A 21,086-nucleotide genomic window follows, 5' to 3' on the forward strand; every position below is an offset into this window, starting at 1 on the left:
GCGGGTTCGTGCCCCGGTCCGGGAAGATCCCACATGCCGCGGAGCGGCTGGGCCCGTGAGCCATGGCCGCTGAGCCTGCGCGTCCGGAGCCTGTGCTCCGCAACGGGAGAGGCCACAGCAGTGAGAGGCCCGCGTACCGCAAAAAAAAAAAAAAAAAAAAAAAAAGGCCCACTCCTGACTTTTCCTCGCAGCCTACGTCATACAACGCGACCGAATAAAGGCCACTCCATCAGAGAGAGCCTCTTGGAAACAGGACGACTTAAGTCAGGTCACCTCACAATAGAAAGACTGTGGACGTTTACATGATCTTGTGTCCTTTCTGGTAACAAATACCCGTGAAATGACCACCAAAGATCCAGATTCAGCAAAAACCTCAGGCTAATACCCATCGTGTACGCTAACGAAGGCTCCTTCTAAAAAATGGTAGGCATGCTATGGCCAGGAAGAAGAGGGGGTCTGCTACTTCTTCTTAAATATCTGAAACCCGAAGTTATTTCATGGCATTTGAATAAAAAAATCCCATATGTAAGAACCCTTTGGTGATAAAGGAGGCACGAAAACACATTCTACTGGAAATAAGCACATACGTTGTAAAACTTTCTCAAAAGCCCCTTCTCCTCCTGAATCATGCCCCTAATTTAAACCCAAGTAATACCATCCACGGTTAACTAATATGGTTTTATTTCTCCCTGTTTCTCTGAAAAGATGTGTATCTTTTCAGGTAACTATTCCCTTGACAAAGAGGTTGCTATGGATACATTTTTTTTTTTAATTGAGCGCTGGTATTTTAAAGCCTGTGCCATTTAGTGAAGTCTACCTGGCCTGAGGGTTATACTCATTTAAGTGCCTGTCTTTAATGTTCACAATTTTATCTTAATACAGCTGCTCTGTGCCTTTGACATGTGGTGTTCAGGAGGGGCTGGAGATGGCGTGGGAGTTCCTTAAGGAAAAACCAGTAAGACAAATATCACACGACCCACCTAACTGCAGTTGATTAAGTGGATGTTTCACTTGCCTGGAATTTGTCTGTTCTCGGCACGTTTAATAATGAGTCACGCTATGCATTTGCAAGGCGCCCAGGGCCCAGGGCCACGTGATGACCTTCTGTGCCTAAGTCCCTCGTCTTTGTTCAGACAGGCCGCTAATGCATCCCACAGAGCTGACCTAATGCTACTTCAGTGGGTCTCTTTTTCTTCCGCGGCTCAGCTTAAATGTGATATTCAGGAAATCGATTGTCAGGCACGCAAATCGAGAGGAAAGTATGCCACATTAAATCATGATGGTTTAATAAGGCTTTACTCATCGGCAAAAGACTTCTGGTCCTCTCCTGAGTTGAGGCAAGACAAAAAGCGGAACCTGCCACAGAGAGGGAGTCTAGCACTTTCGCTGGCGTTCCACCTTTGCGGAAGCATTTAGTGAAATAGGACCCAATTTGCGTATTGTGGCTGTCACTATTCTACCTGAAAATATAAGCGACTAGGTATCCTACTTTACTCATGAACTTACTAGGTGAGGATCTCTACCATTATGATTACACTTGAGGCGAAACAGCAAACATTTCTACGAATATAATGGCACCAAACACTCAGGAATGCTTCCTGGTACCTCAAGAATTTCTTTTCAGAGCAAAAGAAATCTTGAAACTTTCATCTGTTACTAAAAATAGAAATTAATAAAATACGTATTCATTTTCCTTCAAGTTCAATTGGTTTTCTTCTGTAATCTACAGAAAAGGAAGCACATGTAAGAAGACGTATACTTAAATGACACCCTTTTCAATCAGACGTGGAATCTTGCCAAAAAAAGGTCTAGAATTAAAGAATTGCAGTGTTGAAATTCTCCAGATCATCTATACACTGATGACTTTGCCTGCCACAGAACTATTAATTTGGTATTTGTCAGGGCTGTAAAACTTTACATCTTTATGTAGTAACTTACTCTCATGGAAGTATACTAATTAGGGTGACATGCAACAATAACATAAAACCAGTTGCTTTCCGTGGGCTGATGGGTGTCTACCACAATCGTGCCTTTGCTCAAGAAGGCTGAAAGCAATTTCACATGAAGAAACTAGTTTCATTCTTCAATTAACAATTGAAATCAGTGCTTAGCTGTCCAAGATTAAATACCAAATACATTACGGGCACCGAAAGCATTTTTAATCCTTCGTCCTTAACTACAGATACTCCTTTGTTTAATTTTTGGTTTGCTTTGTTAGATAAAGAAAAAGACTTAAAGGAGAAAGAGATTTAAAAAATAAAACAGAGGGAACAGCATGAAAGCAACTATACAATGTTGGTAAAATGTGGGAGAATAGAAACCATGTGGAAGTATGTATTGTGGAATAAAGTTTAAAAAAAAAAACTTCAGAAATCTTCTTTGAAGAGACAGTACCAGAGGAAAAAACTGATGAAAAATTAGCAAGTGCCAGTAGGAAAGCCTTGCCCAGTTCTCTTTTACTTAAACGAAAGAGAACAAGATGAAGAGTTTAAAAATAGAGAGAAAGGCAAAACAGTAGAGTTTTTGTCTTCCTCAGTTCCTCCTCTTCACTGTCATTAATCAATACTCCAGCAGCTGACCACCAGGGAACTGCGCTGAGCGAGGGCGATTCAAAGCAATGGAGGCCAAATCTGTCCTTACAGGTGGCCCCATTGGGATTTGGACCCAGAGTGAAAGGAGGATAATGACCTCAGAGCAGCCTCTGGTGGCTGAATGTCAAAAGCTCAAGAAGTCAGAGGCCACCTTACTGGTGTTCTTGAGATTTTGTACAAACGGAAGCTACTAACTAAACAACTTCCATCCAGGCAGTAACCCAGAATTGACTTGGTGGAAATTGAAATTAATTCACTAGTCTCAAAGACTCTCACAGATGATGGGGAGATTAGATGCTGACAGATTGGGCTATTCTGACAAGAGGTAGAGTTTTCCTTACGTTTGCTCACCAACTACATTAGGAACTTGGGATTAAAATACACACACTACTATACGCAGAACGGATAACCAAAAAGGACCTACTGTGTAGCACAGGGAAATCTACTCACTATTCTGTAATAACCTATATGGTTAAGGAATGTGAAAAAGAATGGATACATGTGTATGTATAACTGGCTCACTTTGCTGTACACCTGAAACTAACACAACATTGTAAATCAACTATACTCCGATAAAATTAAAAAAATAAAGTGTTAAATACAAAATTACCGCCAACGTTCCTAGTATTTCAAATAAAGGATGGACCAGCGGTGACTGACACTCGAAATTTTAATTTTAATTTTAAGCAACGGATGTTTTTAAGCAACCCAGATATTTTCAATTCTTAAAAAGCTCCATGTCTGTAGGAGGGAGTGAGTGAGTGTGTGCGCGCAGAGATCTGTCCATTAGAAGCATTTGGGTGCATTTTCTTGTCACAGCTGGAAAACATCTGTTTAGGACAGAGGCTCATAAATTCCATCTGGTAGGTTCCCATTGAGCTATCTCATCTGGGATGTTTCCAAGGGCCCCTTTTCAAAATCTTGAACCTTACAGTGTCACCTGTGTCAACTGTCATGTCCCAAAGAGTGCTGCCATCTGTGGTATCCTGTTTCTGAGCACATCACATTTACACAGCAGGTTAGAAGGTTCTGTTCAAAAAGAGATGTTTTATGTTCTCAAAAAAGGCTTGAAGGTTTCCAACAGCTAAGGTGAATATTCAAACACATATTTTAAAACTGGTTTCAAGAGGGGTCAGCTTTACTTACTGTTAGCAATAAACCAGCAGTTTCCCAGGGCTGCTAGAAGCCATGGAATTCTCTTAAGACTACGTCAACCTGACCAAAAACGCATGGTAAATTCTGTGCGTACAGTGTTGAAACTATAAAGCCCCACTTATTGCTCATTCCCAAATAAGTATCCCAGTTCCATCAAATATCACCATTTGAATGACCTGGGCTTGCCAAAACCGGGTAAGATGGTTCTTTGGACACAAGTTCACCATCTTCTTAAGTCTGCTGGCTTTCCAAATAAAGTCTCTATTCCTTGCCCCCCACCCCCCCAAAGAATGATCTGGGCTCCTAATTAGTGCCCCCAAATTAGACAGCATCTGTTTAAAAGTACACGGAATTGGGCTTCCCTGGTGGCGCAGTGGTTGAGAGTCGGCCTGCCGACGCGGGGGACACGGGTTCGTGCCCCGGTCCGGGAAGATCCCACATGCCGTGGAGCGGCTGGGCCCGTGAGCCATGGCCGCTGAGCCTGCGCGTCCGGAGCCTGTGCTCCGCAACGGGAGAGGCCGCAACAGTGAGAGGCCCGCGAACCGCAAAAAAATAAATAAATAAAAAATAAAAAAATAAAAGTACACGGAATGAATAGTAATGTACCAATGTTAATTTCTTAGTCCCGACGAATGTACCATGACAAGGTCAGATGTTAACATTAGGGGAAGCTAAAGACTTCCCTGGTGGTCCAGTGGTTAAGACTCCGCGTTCCCAAAGCGGCGGGCCTGGGTTTGATCCCTGGTCAGGGAACTAGATCCCGCATGCATGTCGCAACTAAGAGCCTGCATGATGCAATCAAGAGTCTGCATGCTGCAACCTAAACAAAACAAACAAACAAAAGATCCTGCATGCCCCAGTGAAAATCTGCACGTGGCAACAAAGATCCCATGTGCCGCAACTAAGACCCAGCACAGCCTAATAAATAAATAAATATTAAAAGAAAATTAGAGGCATCTGGGTGAAGGGTATGTAGGAACTCTCTATGCTATCTTTGCAACTTTTCTGTAAATTTAAAAATGTTCTGAAATCAAAAGTTTATTCTTTAGAAAGTACAGAAATTGATATGGGCGAATACACAGAGGGGAAGTGGTAAAGGATGGCCAAAATTCTCTCAGAGGAAAACGGATTACTAATAGGCAATCATTTATTGTTGTTTGTTATGTACCGGGCACTAAACTATATACCTTAAGTCATTAAAATGGTGCCCTTTAAGCACACTGATAAAGGAATACTGTTGCCTACGCTGATTAATAAGAGAACCAGTTCTTAAGGAAAAAATCCCAGACACGCGAAGTTTAGATTTCAGGAGGAGAACCTTCCTTTATCCTTCCTCTCTGTTATCTCCCTGTTTTCTCCTTCCCTGGGGTTTTAGGCCCCCTTCAAACCCTATCTTTATTCCTTCCCTCCACGACATTTCTTTGTTATTACTCATATGCTATAACTCAATTGTGCAGAACAATTGAACGTCCAATTATTTCAATAGTCAAATATTTGGATTTAGAGACAGTAAAAACCAATACTCAAATATTTAAACTTGGAGATCTCTAATACATATTATTTTCCATATGAGAAAGCAAGGATGTGGTCGACGTGTTCACCCTAGTTAGAGCCAATCTCAGTCTGGTCACGAGGCCCCATTGTGAATTCTCTGGACTTGAGTTCCTCTTCAGCATTTGTCGAGTAACCTAATTAGTATCTCAGCTATTCTTAGCTCCAGAACAGGGTCCGAAGTTCCCATGACAGTCACACAGCACAATTTCAAGCGTGACACAAAAACATTATTCCCTTCCATACTCAGAAAGTGAAAGATGCACAGATTACAAACGTCAACAGTAGGTCTCCAAAGCCCAGTTTCCCTTTAGACCTCTCTTGCCTTCCTTGTAATTTCACTGAGACCCACTGTCTGTATCACTGTTTTGTTTTTTTTTTTTTTTTTGCGGTACGCGGGCCTCTCACTGTTGTGGCCTCTCCCGTTGCGGAGCACAGGCTCCTGACGCGCAGGCTCAGCGGCCATGGCTCACGGGCCCAGCCGCTCCGCGACATGTGGCATCTTCCCAGACCGGGGCACGAACCCGTGTCCCCTGCATCGGCAGGCGGACTCTCAACCACTGCACCACCAGGGCAGCCCTGTATCACTCATTTAACTATTGATTCTATTCTAGCTTGCATTAGCTTCTCTGTTGTTATTATCATTATTGAAGGCAGACATCTCTTTTGAACTTCTTCCCAGACTTTATGGGTACGACTACATGGCACCTTGCTCTCAGGCTTTTTAACTACAGCAAGTATGGAGGTGAGGCAGTGCCATGTGGCTGAAAGCCCCAGGGAACAGGTAGTCAGGAACGCTGTCTCCAATTCTTTCTGCCACCAGCAAGCTCTGTGTATCCCAGGGCAACCTGGTTCACTTCTCAGAGCCTCAAAGTCCTCAGGGGAGCAGCGAGGGGTTGGACTTGACTCAGATAAACCACTAGGGTTTACTGAGCACCGTGCTGGACGCCTCTTGGGCACCATGTCATTCCTCTCATTGCCCCCTCTTCCTCTAGCCCCTGCCATGGTGACCATTTCTACATGGGCTTCAACCAGTTTCCCTTGCGTGTAACAGGTGGTGTCTTGCCTCTGGGTGTACCAAGGGCCTCTCGATTCCTGCCTAAGGGCTTTTCTGACTGGGCATCGGACTGTATCTCAGCTTTTCTGGACGCACAACTGGAAGTACACGGAGCCAACTCTCACAGGGCCACACAAGACTGCTGGGGCACGGGGGAGCCTCTTGTCCCACAGATGAATTCTGAGACGCACTTGATAAGCTCCTCAAAACACTCCCTGGGATAAATCTCCTTTGCCCATGGGAGAAGCGAACTTGATAATGCCCCTGGCCCAGCCGTCCCACTATCTCTGTGACTCCCCCGTCGCACACTGTTGCCCCCTGAGACCACTTCCCATACAGACTTCCTGCAAGTAGACTGCGCTTCAGGATCCGCTCTGGGGGGTATCTAGGCTAAGACAACAGCCTACTCTACATCAGACATTGTCATCCTTTTCTGCTCTAAATCTGGATTGTTCTGCAATTACTTGCTGGAAGACTTCAGTTCTGACCAGTGGTTCTTATAATGGGAACAGGCTGGGAAGAGGCTGAGTGGCCAGGATAACTGAAAATGACTTCCAGCTTTTTGCCTGACTTCGAGAGGCCACCGGGCATAAGGTTCTGGTACAGTCCCAGGGTGTATTTGGCTACATCACGTGGTGACCTAATATAAGTGGAAAGGAAATATAACAGAGAGTAATTTAAACAGAAATAGGCTAATGAGAAAGACCCAGAAACGGCTCTGCTCTCTTCCAGTCCCTGATGTTCAGCAAAAGGTTAAAGGAAGGACATTTCCACCTGCATTTCTGCTCAAAACGGAAGTTTTGAAGTTCAGGAGAAAATTTTCTAAAAAAACACATTGTTGCAAGTTGCCAGAAAATGAGAGAAGTATGTCATCTCTCCCTTTAGAAGAGAACGAAGGGACATTAACCCTTGTTGCAAGGGGAGGGAGAGTATTTTTGGTAAATCAGGTTTGGAAAATAAGTTAAGCAGGTTCTCTCTTTTCTAGATGGCAGGTTTTCCCTGAACCTTGAAAATAATATATATTATGATTCTTTGAGAGGGAGACCCAGAAAGCAGCATTTCCCTAATTTATTTTTCCACAGGTCATTTTCCAGGACAAGAAGGTGTGGAATAGGCTTAGAGAAATGAAAAGAAGCCTGTCTTTTTTGGCATGATTTGAATGTCTTAAGGACGATGTAATAGGTAAATACTTGAGGCTTCTTCTCTCACTATGATCTTGATATAATACTACTGGATAAAATGTACAAATGACCTGAGCTTTGTCTGGTGAATTAGGGTTTATACGGCATTGCCTCACCTTACCTGCACCCTTTAATCTAAACAACAATCTGGGAGGTAGGCAGAATAGGGATCCTTACTATTTAGTAGAGGACATCAACGTTCAGCATCTGCCTACGTTTACTTCTTTTTATTATGTTTTTAGTTTTTGGCTGCAATGGGTCTTCGTTGCTGTGCGCGGGCTTTCTCTAGTTGCAGCAAGTGGGGGGTGCTCTTCGTTGTGGTGCGCGGGCTTTCTCTAGTTGCAGCAAGTAGGGGCTGCTCTTCGTTGTGGTGCGCGGGCTTCTCATTGCAGTGCCTTCTCTTGTTGCAGAGCACGGGCTCTAGGTGCATGGGCTTCAGTAGATGCAGCACGTGGGCTCAGTAGTTGCAGCACATGGGCCCCTAGAGCACGTGGGCTTCAGCAGTTGTGGCATGTGGGCTCAGTAGTTGTGGCTCGTGGGCTCAGTAGTTGTGGCTTGCAGGCTCTAGAGCACAGGCTCAGTAGTTGTGGCGCATGGGCTTAGTTCCTCTGCGACATGTGGGATCTTCCTGGACCAGGGCTGGAACCCGTGTCCCCTGCATTGGCAGGCGGATTCTTAACCACTGCGCCACCAGGGAAGTCCCTGCCTACATTTAAATGACAGAGGAGGGAGAGCCAGGATATAAGCTCTACATCTTCTCCTTCCTGATCCAGGATGCTAACCACCACCAAACCTATATTGTGACATTTTTATTAGTTTGTTTGTTGAGCTTATCATTCGACAAAAGAGAAATCACTTTGTGTTTTTACTAGTTATTTGGTCTTTTCCCAATAGTACTGCCACAAAAGGAAATATATGAGGTTGGGAAGGGTCAAAATCATCTCTGGAAAACTGTTAAGAGTATTATGTGTTCTCTTAGTTCAACTTCAAATGGCGAATTAAAGTGTAGAAGTGTTGGCGTAAAAAGGTGCTACTGACTGGAACCAAGATGGCGGAGTAGAAGGACGTGCTCTCACTCCCTCTTGCGAGAACACCAGAATCACAACTAGCTGCTGGACAATCATCAACAGGAAGACACTGGAACTCACCAGAAAAGATACCCCACATCCAAAGACAAAGGAGGAGCCACAATGAGACGGTAGAAGGGGCACGATCACAGTCAAATCAAATCCCATAACTGCTGGGTGGGTGAGTCACACACTGGAGAACACTTATACCACAGAGGTCCACCCACTGGAGTGAAGGTTCTCAGCCCCACGTCAGGCTTCCCAACCTGGGGGTCCGGCAACGGGAGGAGGCATTCCTAGAGGATCAAACTTTGAAGCCTTGTGGGAAAGGATTGCAGAACTTCGACAGGACTGGGGGAAACAGAGACTCCACTCTTGGAGGGCACACACAAAGTAGTGTGGGCATCGGGACCCAGGGGAAGGAGCAGTGACCCCAGGGGAGACTGAACCAGACCTACCTGCTAGTGTTGGAGGGTCTCCTGCAGAGGTGGGGGGTGGCTGTGGATCACCATGAGGACAAGAACGCTGCCAGAAGAGTTCTGGGAAGTACTCCTTGGTATGAGCCCTCCCAGAGTCTGTCATTAGCCCCAACAAAGAGCCCAGGTAGGCTCCAGTGCTGGGTTGCCTCAGGCCAGACAACCAACATGGAGGGAACCCAGCCCCACCCATCAGCAGTCAAGTGGATTAAAGTTTTACTGAGCTCTGCCCACCAGAGCAACAGTCAGCTCTACTCACCAGTCCCTCCCATCAGGAAACTTGCACAAGCCTCTTAGATAGCCTCACCACCAGAGGGCAGACAGCAGAAACAAGAACTACAATCCTGCAGCCTGTGGAACAAAAACCACATTCACCAAAAGATAGACAAGATGAAAAGACAGAGGGCTATGTACCAGATGAAGGAACAAGATAAAACCCCAGAAAAACAACTAAATGAAGTGGAGAGTGGCAACCTTCCAGAAAAAGAATTCAGAATAATAATAGTGAAGATGATCCAGGACCTCGGAAAAAGAACAGAGGCAAAGATTGAGAATATGCAAGAAATGTTTAACAAAGACCTAGAAGAATTAAAGAACAAACAAACAGAGAAGAACAATACAATAACTGAAAGGAAAACTACGCTAGAAGGAATCAATAGCAGAATAACTGAGGCAGAAGAACGGATAAGTGACCTGGAAGACAGAACGGTGGAATTCACTGCTGCAGAACAGAATAAAGAAAAAAGAATGAAAAGAAATGAAGACAGCCTAAGAGACCTCTGGGACAACGTTAAACACAACAAAATTCACATTACAGGGGTCCCAGAAGGAGAAGAGAGAGAGAAAGGACCTGAGAAAACACTGAAGAGACTAAAGTCGAAAACTTCCCTAACATGGGAAAGGAAATAGCCACCCAAGTCCAGGAAGCACAGAGAGTCCCATACAGGATAAACCCAAGGAGAAACACACCGAGACACATACTAATCAAATTGGTAAAAATTAAAGACAAAGAAAAATTATTAAAAGCAGCAAGGGAAAAACGACAAATAACACACAAGGGAACTCCCATAAGGTTATCAGCTGATTTCTCAGCAGAAACTCTACAAGCCAGAAGGGAGTGGCATGATATACTTAAAGTGATGAAAGGGAAGAACCTACAACCAAGATTACTCTACCCGCCAAGGATCTCATTCAGATTCAATGGAGAAATCAAAAGCTTTACAGACAAGCAAAAGCTAAGAGAATTCAGCATCACCAAACCAGCTCTACAACAAATGCTAAAGGAACTTCTCTAAGTGGGAAACACAAGAGAAGAAAAGGACCTACAAAAACAAACCCAGAACAATTTAAGAAAATGGTAACAGGAACATACATATCGATAATTACCCTAAACATGAATGGACTAAATGCTCCAACCAAAAGACACAGGCTTGCTGAATGGATACAGAAACAAGACCCATATATATGCCGTCTACAAGAGACCCACTTCAGACCTAGGGACACATACAGACTGAAAGTGAGGGGATGGAAAAAGATATTCCATGCAAATGGAAATCAAAAGAAAGCTGGAGTAGCAATACTCATATCAGATAAAATAGACTTTAAAATAAAGAATGTTACAAGAGACGAGGAGGACACTACATAATGATCAAGGGATCGATCCAAGAAGAAGATATAGCAATTGTAAATATTTATGCACCCAACATAGGAGCCCCTCAATACATAAGGCAAATACTAACATCCATAAAAGGGGAAATTGACAGCAACACATTCATAGTAGGGGGCTTTAACACCCCACTTTCACCAATGGACAGATCACCAAAATGAAAATAAATAAGGAAACACAAGCTTTAAATGATATATTAAACAAGATGGACTTAATTGGTATTTATAGAACACTCCATCCAAAAACAACAGAATACACATTTTTCTCAAGTGCTCATCGAACATTCTCCAGGATAGATCATATCTTGCGTCACAAATCAAGCCTTGGTAAATTTAAGAAAATTGAAATTGTATCAAGTATCTTTTCCGACCACAACACCATGAGACTAGATATCAATAACAGGAAAAGATCTGTAAAAAATACAAACACATGGAGGCTAAACAATACACTACTTAATAACGAAGTGATCACTGAAGAAATCAAAGAGGAAATTTAAAAATACCTAGAAACAAATGACAATGGAGACACGACGACCCAAAACCTATGTGATGCAGCAAAAGCAGTTCTAAGAGGGAAGTTTATAGCAATACAAGCCCACCTTAAGAAACAGGAAACAGCTCAAATAAACAGCCTAACCTTGCACCTAAAGCAATTAGAGAAAGAAGAACAAAAAACTCCCAAAGTTAGCAGAAGGAAAGAAATCATAAAAACCATATCAGAAATAAATGAAAAAGAAATGCAGGAAACAATAGCAAAGATCAATAAAACTAAAAGCTGGTTCTTTGAGAAGATAAACAAAATAGATAAAACATTAGCCAGACTCATCAGGAAAAAAAGGGAGAAGACTCAAATCAATAGAATTAGAAATGAAAAAGGAGAAGTAACAACTGACACTGCAGAAATACAAAAGATCATGAGAGATTACTACAAGCAACTCTATGCCAATAAAATGGACAACCGGGAAGAAATGGACAAATTCTTAGAAATGCACAACCTGCCAAGACTGAATCAGGAAGAAATAGAAAATATGAACAGACCAATCACAAGCACTGAAATTGAAACTGTGATTAATAATCTTCCAACAAACAAAAGCCCAGGACCAGATGGCTTCACAGGCAAATTCTATCAAACATTTAGAGAAGAGCTAAGACCTATCCTTCTCAGACTCTTCCAAAATATAGCAGAGGGAGGAACACTCCCGAATTCCTTCTACGAGGCCACCATCACCCTGATACCAAAACCAGACAAGGATGTCACAAAGAAAGAAAACTACAGGCCAATATCACTGATGACCTTAGATGCAAAAATCCTCGACAAAACACTAGCAAACAGAATCCAAAAGCACATTAAAAGGATCATACACCATGATCAAGTGGGGTTTATTCCAGGAATGCAAGGATTCTTCAATATACGCAAATCAATCAATGTGATAAACCATATTAACAAATTGAAGGAGACAAACCATATGATCATCTCAGTAGATGCAGAGAAAGCTTTTGACAAAATTTAACACCCATTTATGATAAAAACTCTCCAGGAAGTGGGCATAGAGGGAACCTACCTCAACATAATAAAGGCCAAATATGACAAACCCACAGCAAACATCATTCTCAATGGTGAAAAACTGAAAGCATTTCCTCTAAGATCAGGAATGAGACAAGGATGTCCACTCTCACCACTATTATTCAACATAGTTTTGGAAGCCCTAGCCACGGCAATCAGGGAAGAAAAACAAATAAAAGGAATACAAATTGGAAAAGAAGAAGTAAAACTGGCACTGTTTGCAAATGAAATGATACTATACATAGAGAATCCTAAAGAAGCCACCAGAAAACTACTAGAGCTAATCAATGAATTTGGTAAAGTTGCAGGATACAAAATTAATGCACAGAAATCTCTTGCATTCCTATACACTAGTGGTGAAATATCTGAAAGAGAAATCAAGGAAACACTCCCATATACCACTGCAACAAAAAGAATAAAGTACCCAGGAATGAACCTACCTTGGGAGACAAAAGACCTGTATGCAGAAAACTACAAGACACTGATGAAAGAAATTAAAGATGATACCAACAGATGGAGAGATATACCATGTTCTTGGGTTGGAAGAATCAGTACTGTGAAAATGACTATAGTACCCAAAGCAATCTACAGATTCAATGCAATCCCTATCAAATTACCAATGGTACTTTTTACGGAACTAGAACAAAAAATCTTAAAATTTGTATGGAGACACAAAAGACCCCGAATGGCCACAGCAGCCTAGAGGGAAAAAAACGGAGCTGGAGGAATCAGAATCCCTGACTTCAGACTATACTCTAAAGCTACAGTAATCAAGACAATATGGTACTGGCACAAAAACAGAAACATAGATCAATGGAACGAGTTAGAAAGCCCAGAGATACACCCACGCACCTATGGTCAACTAATCTATGACAAAGGAGGCAAGGATATAAAACGGAGAAAAGACAGTCTTCAATAAGTGATTCTGGGAAAACTGGGCAGCTACATGTAAAAGAATGAAATTAGAATACTCCCTAACACCATATACAAAAATAAACTCAAAATGGATTAGAGACCTAAATGTAAGACCGGACACTATCAAACTCTTAGAGGAAAACATAGGAAGAACACTGTTTGACATAAATCACAGCAAGATCTTTTTTTTTTTTTTTTTTTTTTTTTTGTACGCGGGCCTCTCACTGTTGTGGCCTCTCCCGTTGCAGAGCACAGGCTCCGGACACACAGGCTCAGCGGCCATGGCTCACGGGCCCAGCCGCTCCGCGGCATGTGGGATCTTCCCGGACGGGGGCACAAACCCACGTCCCCTGCATCGGCAGGCGGACTCTCAACCACTGTGCCACCAGGGAAGCCCAGCAAGATCTTTTTTGATCCACCTCCTAGAGTAATGGAAATAAAAACCAAAATAAACAAATGCGACCTAAGGAAACTTCAGAGCTTTTGTACAGCAAAGGAAACCATAAACAAGACGAAAAGACAACCCTAAGAATGGGAGAAAATATTTGCAAACGAATCAATGGACAAAGGATTAATCTCCAAAATATATAAACAGCTCATGCAGCTCAATATTAAAAAAACAAACAACCCAATTCAAAAATGGGCGGAAGACCTAAATAGACATTTCTCCAAAGAAGACATACAGATGGCCAAGAAGCACACGAAAAGCTGCTCAACATCACTAATTATTAGAGAAATGCAAATGAGGTATCACCTCACACCAGTTAGACTGGGCATCATCAGAAAATCTACAAACAACAAATGCTGGAGAGGGTGTGGAGAAAAGGGAACCCTCTTGCACTGTTGGTGGGAATGTAAATTGATACAGCCACTATGGAGAACAGTATGGAGGTTCCTTAAAAAACTAAAAATAGAATTACCATATGATCCAGCAATCCCACTACTGGGCATATACCCTGAGAAAACCATAATTCAAAAAGACACACGCACCCCAATGTTCGTCACAGCACTATTTACGACAGCCAGGTCATGGAAGCAACCTAAATGCCCATCGACAGACAAATGGATAAAGAAGATGTGGTTCATATATACGATGGAATATTACTCAGCCATAAAAAGGAACGAAACTGGGTCATTTGTTGAGACGTGATGGATCTACAGACTGTCGTACAGAGTGAAGTAAGTCCGAAAGAGAAAAACAAGTATCGTACTTTAACACGTATATGTGGAACGTAGAAAAATGGTACAGATGAACCGGTTTGCAGGGAAGAAATTGAGACACAGATGTAGAGAAGAAACGTATGGACACCAAGGGGGGAAAGTGGCGGGGGTGTGGGGATGGTGGTGTGATGAATTGGGAGACTGGGATTGACATGGATACACTGATGTGTATAAAATGGATGACTAATAAGAACCTGCTGTATAAAATAAATAAATTAATTAATTAAAAAGATAAGTAAGTACTAGGGAGGTAATATACAAACGAGTAATATAATTAACACTGTTGTATGTTATATATGAAAGGTGTTAAGAGAGTAAATCCTAAGAGTTCTCATTACAAGGAAAACATTTTTTCTTTTTTTTTTTTTTTTTTTACTTTAGATGATGGGTTGTTCACTAAAATTACTTTGGCAATAATTCCATGATGTATGTAAGTCAAATAAATACGCTGTGAAACTTAAAACTTGTATGTGAATTATATCTCAATAAAACTAGAAGGAAAAAAGTTAAGCGGTAACAAATATTTTTTTTAAAAAGTGCTACTTTTTTTTTAGAAAACCTTAAACCCAAAAGGTAACAGATGATAAATTGGAAATGGATGAATCAAACGCATTTAGTGCCCATGTTACCAAAAAGAAACAGGTTATAATTTGGCGGGGGGGGGGGGGGGGCGGGCGGCGGTGGTTGTAGGCTTAAGGAGGCATCTGATTCCATGTGTCCAAAGCACGTAGTGAACCTCAGCACGACAATCTTGTCCCTTTGTGCAGGTAACTATGGCAACTACAGTCAGTGCCATTCAAATGTGGTCCTGGATGAAATCACTGAGCAGCAGAATGGTCTTCTGTGCAGGTGAAAGAAAAGCAGAATTATCACAAATGACTCGGCCGTGTTCTTCATTCCTCATTTTAGGGATCTCCTCCCGTTGTCAAAAGTTAGTTTTCCTTTCACCTTGTACACTTCACTGTGTGCCTCTCATCTTTCTGAAAAAGTATTGAACAAAATTCCTCAGTAATCTCCAGCCACAGGTTCTAACTATTCCAGTTATGGTTTATTTTTACCTTCGCCTCCGGCAGAAGAATATGAGAGTCCACTGCCAATGGCATTTCTAAGATTTCATACATGTATTTATCAGCAGCATAAAAAAAGATTTCTCTGAGGCTTTCCCTCTATTGTATGTTTGAGCATATGCTTTTGTAGCTATGCTTTTGTTACAATGCCCCAATGACCACGTAACTTTGGTAAGTCCCAAAACTGCTTCAGTTTTTTCATGTACCTCTAGGGGTTAAGGTAAGAATTAAATACAACCAATCATTAAATAGGGTACAAACATGAACTCTACTGTTCTTTTCTTTCTGACGTAAGTGTAGTTGATTTACAATGTTGTGTTAGTTTCAGGTATACAGCAGAGTGATTCATTTATACATATTATACATATATCCATTCTTTTTCAGATTCTTTTCCCATATAGGTTATTACAGAATATTGAGTAGAGTTCCCTGTGCTATACAGTAGGTCCTTATTGTTTACGTATTTTATATATAGTAGTGTGTATATGTTAATGTCAAATTCCTACTTTATCCCTCCCCCCTACTATTCTTGAATATAGGACATTGTGCTCCCCACTGGAGATTCAAAGCTCAATAAGAGGCTCTCTTCCCTTGACAAGTTGAAAACCAAAACCCAAAAACCAAGTAAGCAAGTACCAGGTACCATAATATTGTGATCAATAGTCTATTGGCTATTAAGCAATGATACGTATAGATATACACTAAACTGGCCATCAGAAAATTCACTTTTAGTCCTACCTCTACCCTTATCTAGCTGTGTAAGCTGGTAAAAGCAGTTAACCTGTTTGGGAGTTTATCCATCTGTAAAGTAAGGGTTGAATTAAATAATTTCCTAAGTCCTTTGATTCAAACCCATGCTCTAGCATTTCTCATTATATCTCTCATTTCTAATACTTATTAGAGGCAAGACTGTACCTGGAAGACACTTGTAGTTGACCGTCCTATAGCCATTGCCCCTTAATCTTGGCTAACAGCACCCTCCCCCAAGTTTTGTCAGGTCTGGGGCAGCGATATATTCCGGGAGGTGTGCTCTCCTCAACTCCACGTGGTGATGTGGAACTGTCAAAGCCTAAAAAAGGGGGGATGTGCGAAGAGTAACTCTACTTCCTGCCTTTGGATACGGGGGAGTGAGGAGGTGATGCCTGGAGCCAGGGCAACCATCTTCCAACCACTTGCTGATGTAAGGCTACCTAGTGAGGATGCAGAATGGAAAACTGAGACACATCAGGATTCTTTTTTTTTTTTTTTGCGGTACGCGGGCCTCTCACCGTTGTGGCCCCTCCCCTTGCGGAGCACAGGCTCCGGACGCGCAGGCTCAGCGGCCATGGCTCACGGGACCAGCCGCTCCGCGGCACGTGGGATCTTCCCGGACCGGCGCACGACCCCGTGTCCCCTGCATCGGCAGGCGGACTCTCAACCACTGCGCCACCAGGGAAGCCCCATCAGGATTCTTGATGATACTGTCATGCCAAGAAATGAATCAATTCTTGAACTGTGCTTGAATTTGTGTGTGAGAGATTTTTTAAAAAAAGAAGAAGAGGGCTTCCCTGGTTTAAAATATCTAAATCTTGTTAGATATTTTAATAATATAAAAGTATTCAATGTCCATCTAGTGGCCAATATGAAGACTTGGTCTCATGCCTTGAAATTCAACAGTAATATGACACTGGGAGAGCCAGCAGGAGGATCACGTGGGATATTAACAGGAGTCAGGCCGCAGGCGGATTGCATCACTTTTTCCCACAACATAGAATTCAGTCACATGATCGAGACCTATTCATGTGGGAAACTGGGGGAAAATGGTCTTCCTGTGTGTCCAGGAAGAAAAACAAAATATAACACGATTTGGTGGCCATATAGCAATCTCTGCCATACCGGATTTCTCATGTATGATACAACAGTTAACAATAATTAGTGGATTCGTACTATGCCCTTAACCATCTCAGTGACGATGATCTCACTTACGATGATCTCCTTTCACTCATGTTTTCTATTTTCCATTTAAAAACGAAAGGCAAGTTAATAATTAAGAAAGCTAGCTCAAAATCTATATAAAATTAAATATGGGGAAATGGCTTTAAAAATATCCGATCAAGTTTGCAAAATCCACGGACAAATTCTTCCCAGGGAAGCAAAGCAGCTACCCCTCTAAGTAGGTGCATATAAGTGGTATTATTTATACCTAAACATCCACTAGGAAGAATGCCCATAAAGAAAATGATGTCCTTAGGCACATACATTTTTTTTTTCCTTTTCTCAAGCACAACCTAGACAGCTTATCTTCCCCTGCAGCTTGTAACACACACTCTGCATTTCCACTCTGTCTGGCCTGGCTGGTTTTAAAGGAAGATGTGGGGTTGCGAGAAAATGCCAAAGGAGAAATCCACCTCTCCTTGTAGCTGAATCACATTTACCACGAGATATAAGCAAGTAAACGTGTGTGCCTGCTAATGGCACCATCGTTTTCGTTTTATGAGTTGTATCATGTTTATGGCAACTTCTTCTTGTAAGCAGGCATAATAACAGAATCACAATTTATATCCATCTAAATAAAAAAATGCCATGGAAATAATTTCTATATATGTTACCTAGAAGATAAAGAAGTCGCCAGCATTTCCCAAAGAACTCTAGCTGGCATTACAAGTTTTTAATGTGAACCATGTAATGTGGAATACTATTAACACAGGAAATGATTTAAAATTTTTAGCTTAATGAAATGCAATGTACATTCTCATTCGAATTTGGTTTTGCATTTCACTTGAAACAGGGCGTAAATATGAATTTACTGGTTTCGATATAGCTTGACTTTGAAAATAGTAATTTTTGAACACTTAATCCTAAAGGGTCCACCTCACTGGAAGACTGAAAAGAAATGGTCCTCTTCAGTAATAGTAAGTACTTCATAACTTTTAAAAATGTATAGTAAAATAAACTGATATATATTAAAATATATATTAAAAGAAACAGAAAAATACAGAGACTGCATACATGTTTAAGATAAGATTATGAAAACAAAAGATGTCAAAGAAAGTTCACTGGAAACTAAACCCACGGCCACTAGGGAGTGAAACCTCTGTGTTGATAGGGATACTTTAGTGGAAAATTTTCAAAAGCACTATTTGCTCAAGTCACTTATCTCCAGCTTGATTTTTGCCTCAAGAGTTTCACATCTAAGTGAGTGTGTTCGAACACATCCAGGGACAGGAAACTCATTCCCTTCCTTGCAATCCCTTCTACAGTTGGGAAGCTCTATAAGTTAGAAGATATACTGTCAGGGTAAGTAAATCTAGCTGCTACAACAAAAGACCCCCAATTCTCCATGGCTGGACACAATAAGGATTTAGTTCATGCTCATATCACAGTCCAACACGGAGTTGCTGTCCCGATTCCTCTCACGCACCCAGGCTCCCAACCACCATCTTCTAGGGTCTCAGAATTTTCCCCCTGGGTCTTCTGCACCTGGCTGGCTGGCAGGCTAGGACATATAGCGTATCAGGGTCCCAAGGCTGGAGATGAGCTCACAGATCTTTGAGGGCACTAGCTGTGTCTGTTAAGGAAAGCTATCCTTCCATGGAGGTAAAGCGCTTCTTGCAGGAGCTTCTCCCCAGAGGACCCAGCTTAAACTTGCTTCTTGGTTCACTTTTGTTTTGGGGCCACTCCTACAATTAGCCAACTTGTTCTCATATGGTCTGTTTTTATGTCCCCACGTGATCTTTTGTTTTTCTTAGCTCCAGTTGTTCTGTAGCTTGAGTAAAAACTAAATGATACTGTAGCGCTTGCTTCGGCAGCACATATACTAAAACCTGGAATGATACAGGGAAGATTAGCATGGCCCCTGTGCAAGGATGACACGCAGATTTGTGAAGTGTTCCATATTTTTTACGTGGCTGGACCTAGAGACTGTCACACAGAGTGAAGTACGTGAGAAAGGGAAAAACAAATATCGTATAATATTGCTTATACGTGGAATCTAGAAAAATGATACAAATATTTGCAAAGCAGAAATAGAGAAACAGATGTAGAGAACGGACGTATGGATACCAGGGGGGAGAAGGGGGGAGTGGGATGGATTGGGAGATTGGTATTGACATATATACACTACTATGTATAAAATAGACAACTAATGAGAACCTGCTGTAGAGCACAGGGAACTCTGCTCAGTGCTCTGTGGTGACCGAAATGGGAAGGAAATCTAAAAAAGAGGGGATAAATGTATACGTATAGCTGATTCACTTTGCTGTACAGCAGAAACTAACGCAACACTGTAAAGCAACTATACTCCAATAAAAATTAATAAAAAAATACTGCAGTAGTGATCCCATGGCTGCCAAGCTACATTTCTTCCTTTTTGCACTTAGTTTAACGGTAGGACTGATACTCTATTCATTTCGCGTCGTTGGATTTGAATACTGTGACTAGCCTAATCCGCACACATTTGCTCCTATCTGCTCCATCTCTGGCCCTTTAAACATGTGACATCCCTAAAAGCAACTGAGCACTTTAGAGCCAGCCATGAACACAGCCAGATGCTCAGACCAAAATCTTTGTCGTTATCCACGGTTTGTTTCTTTCTCTCAAATCTGACATCCAGTTCATCGGGAAATTCTGTCAGTCTCACCTAGAATCTGACGACCTCTCACCATATCCCACTGCTCTGGTCCAAGCCACCCCCATCTTTTGATTGCATTCCTGCTGTAGCCTCCTAAGGCGTGCCTGCTTCTACCGTGCATTCGGCCCGCACCCCCTCCCCAGCCTATTTAAAGCTGTCATTCTTTGGAACTCCTCCGCTCAAAACTCTTCAACGGCTCCCATTTGCACACGAGTAAGAGCCAAAGTTCACGCAACACCTACAAGCCTCTAAAAGGTCATTGCCGGGCAATCCATGACACACACCTCATGCTCCCGTGTCAGGGCCTTCGCACTTGCTCTTCTCTCTGCCTGGGATTCTCTCCCCCAGGAGAACAGCATGATTTGCACTTCTTTCAGGTCTCTGCTCGACTGTTATCTTTTCCAAGACACTTCATATGACAAGACAACTTCCTCACTCCTCTCTCTTTCTGCAGCTTCGTCTTCAAAGCATCTCTCACTACCTGACATATTAGACACTCGTTGGTTTATTGTCTGTCTCTCTATATTAGAATATAAGCCGAATGAGGACAGGGACTTGTTACATTGACTTCTGTAGCCTCAGCATTCAGAATAGAGCTGGATATACGGCTGGTGCTCAGTAAGACTTGCTGAGGGAGGCATGAACCCTTTACTGCCCTCAGCTTCTGGCTTCGCCCCCGGCCTGCCAGGTCCCTTGGTTTTATGTGTTCTTTTCACAGTGAGGTTACCTCCTGTCCCTTGAATTTGTACTTCAAAGTATGAGTTGTTTTCCCAGCCTTAGATATTACCCTTCAAATGTATAAATTAATGAATAAAATGTAAGCTTAATTAAGGCACTAAGTAGTTTCAACTCCAAGTTAACTTAGGCAAGACCGATTCACTAATTCTCGTGTTTTATTTCTGCCTTCCGACTTAGAAATCAACTCCTGTGCAATAACGAAAATTCTCTCTAAAACATATTTTCAGCA

The 21,086-nt window shown here is 42.1% G+C and overlaps 1 non-coding gene across 1 annotated transcript; it reads left to right on the top strand.

Annotated features, from left to right (window-relative positions):
* The first annotated feature begins 19,282 nt into the window (after positions 1–19,282).
* LOC136143206 (U6 spliceosomal RNA) lies at positions 19,283–19,390 on the top strand. Its single transcript, XR_010657899.1, has one exon. It is a non-coding gene; the product is annotated as a U6 spliceosomal RNA (small nuclear RNA).
* Positions 19,391–21,086: the final 1,696 nt, after the last annotated feature.

Source organism: Phocoena phocoena, chromosome X (assembly GCF_963924675.1).
Source record: "Phocoena phocoena chromosome X, mPhoPho1.1, whole genome shotgun sequence".
Classification (NCBI taxonomy): domain Eukaryota; kingdom Metazoa; phylum Chordata; class Mammalia; order Artiodactyla; family Phocoenidae; genus Phocoena; species Phocoena phocoena.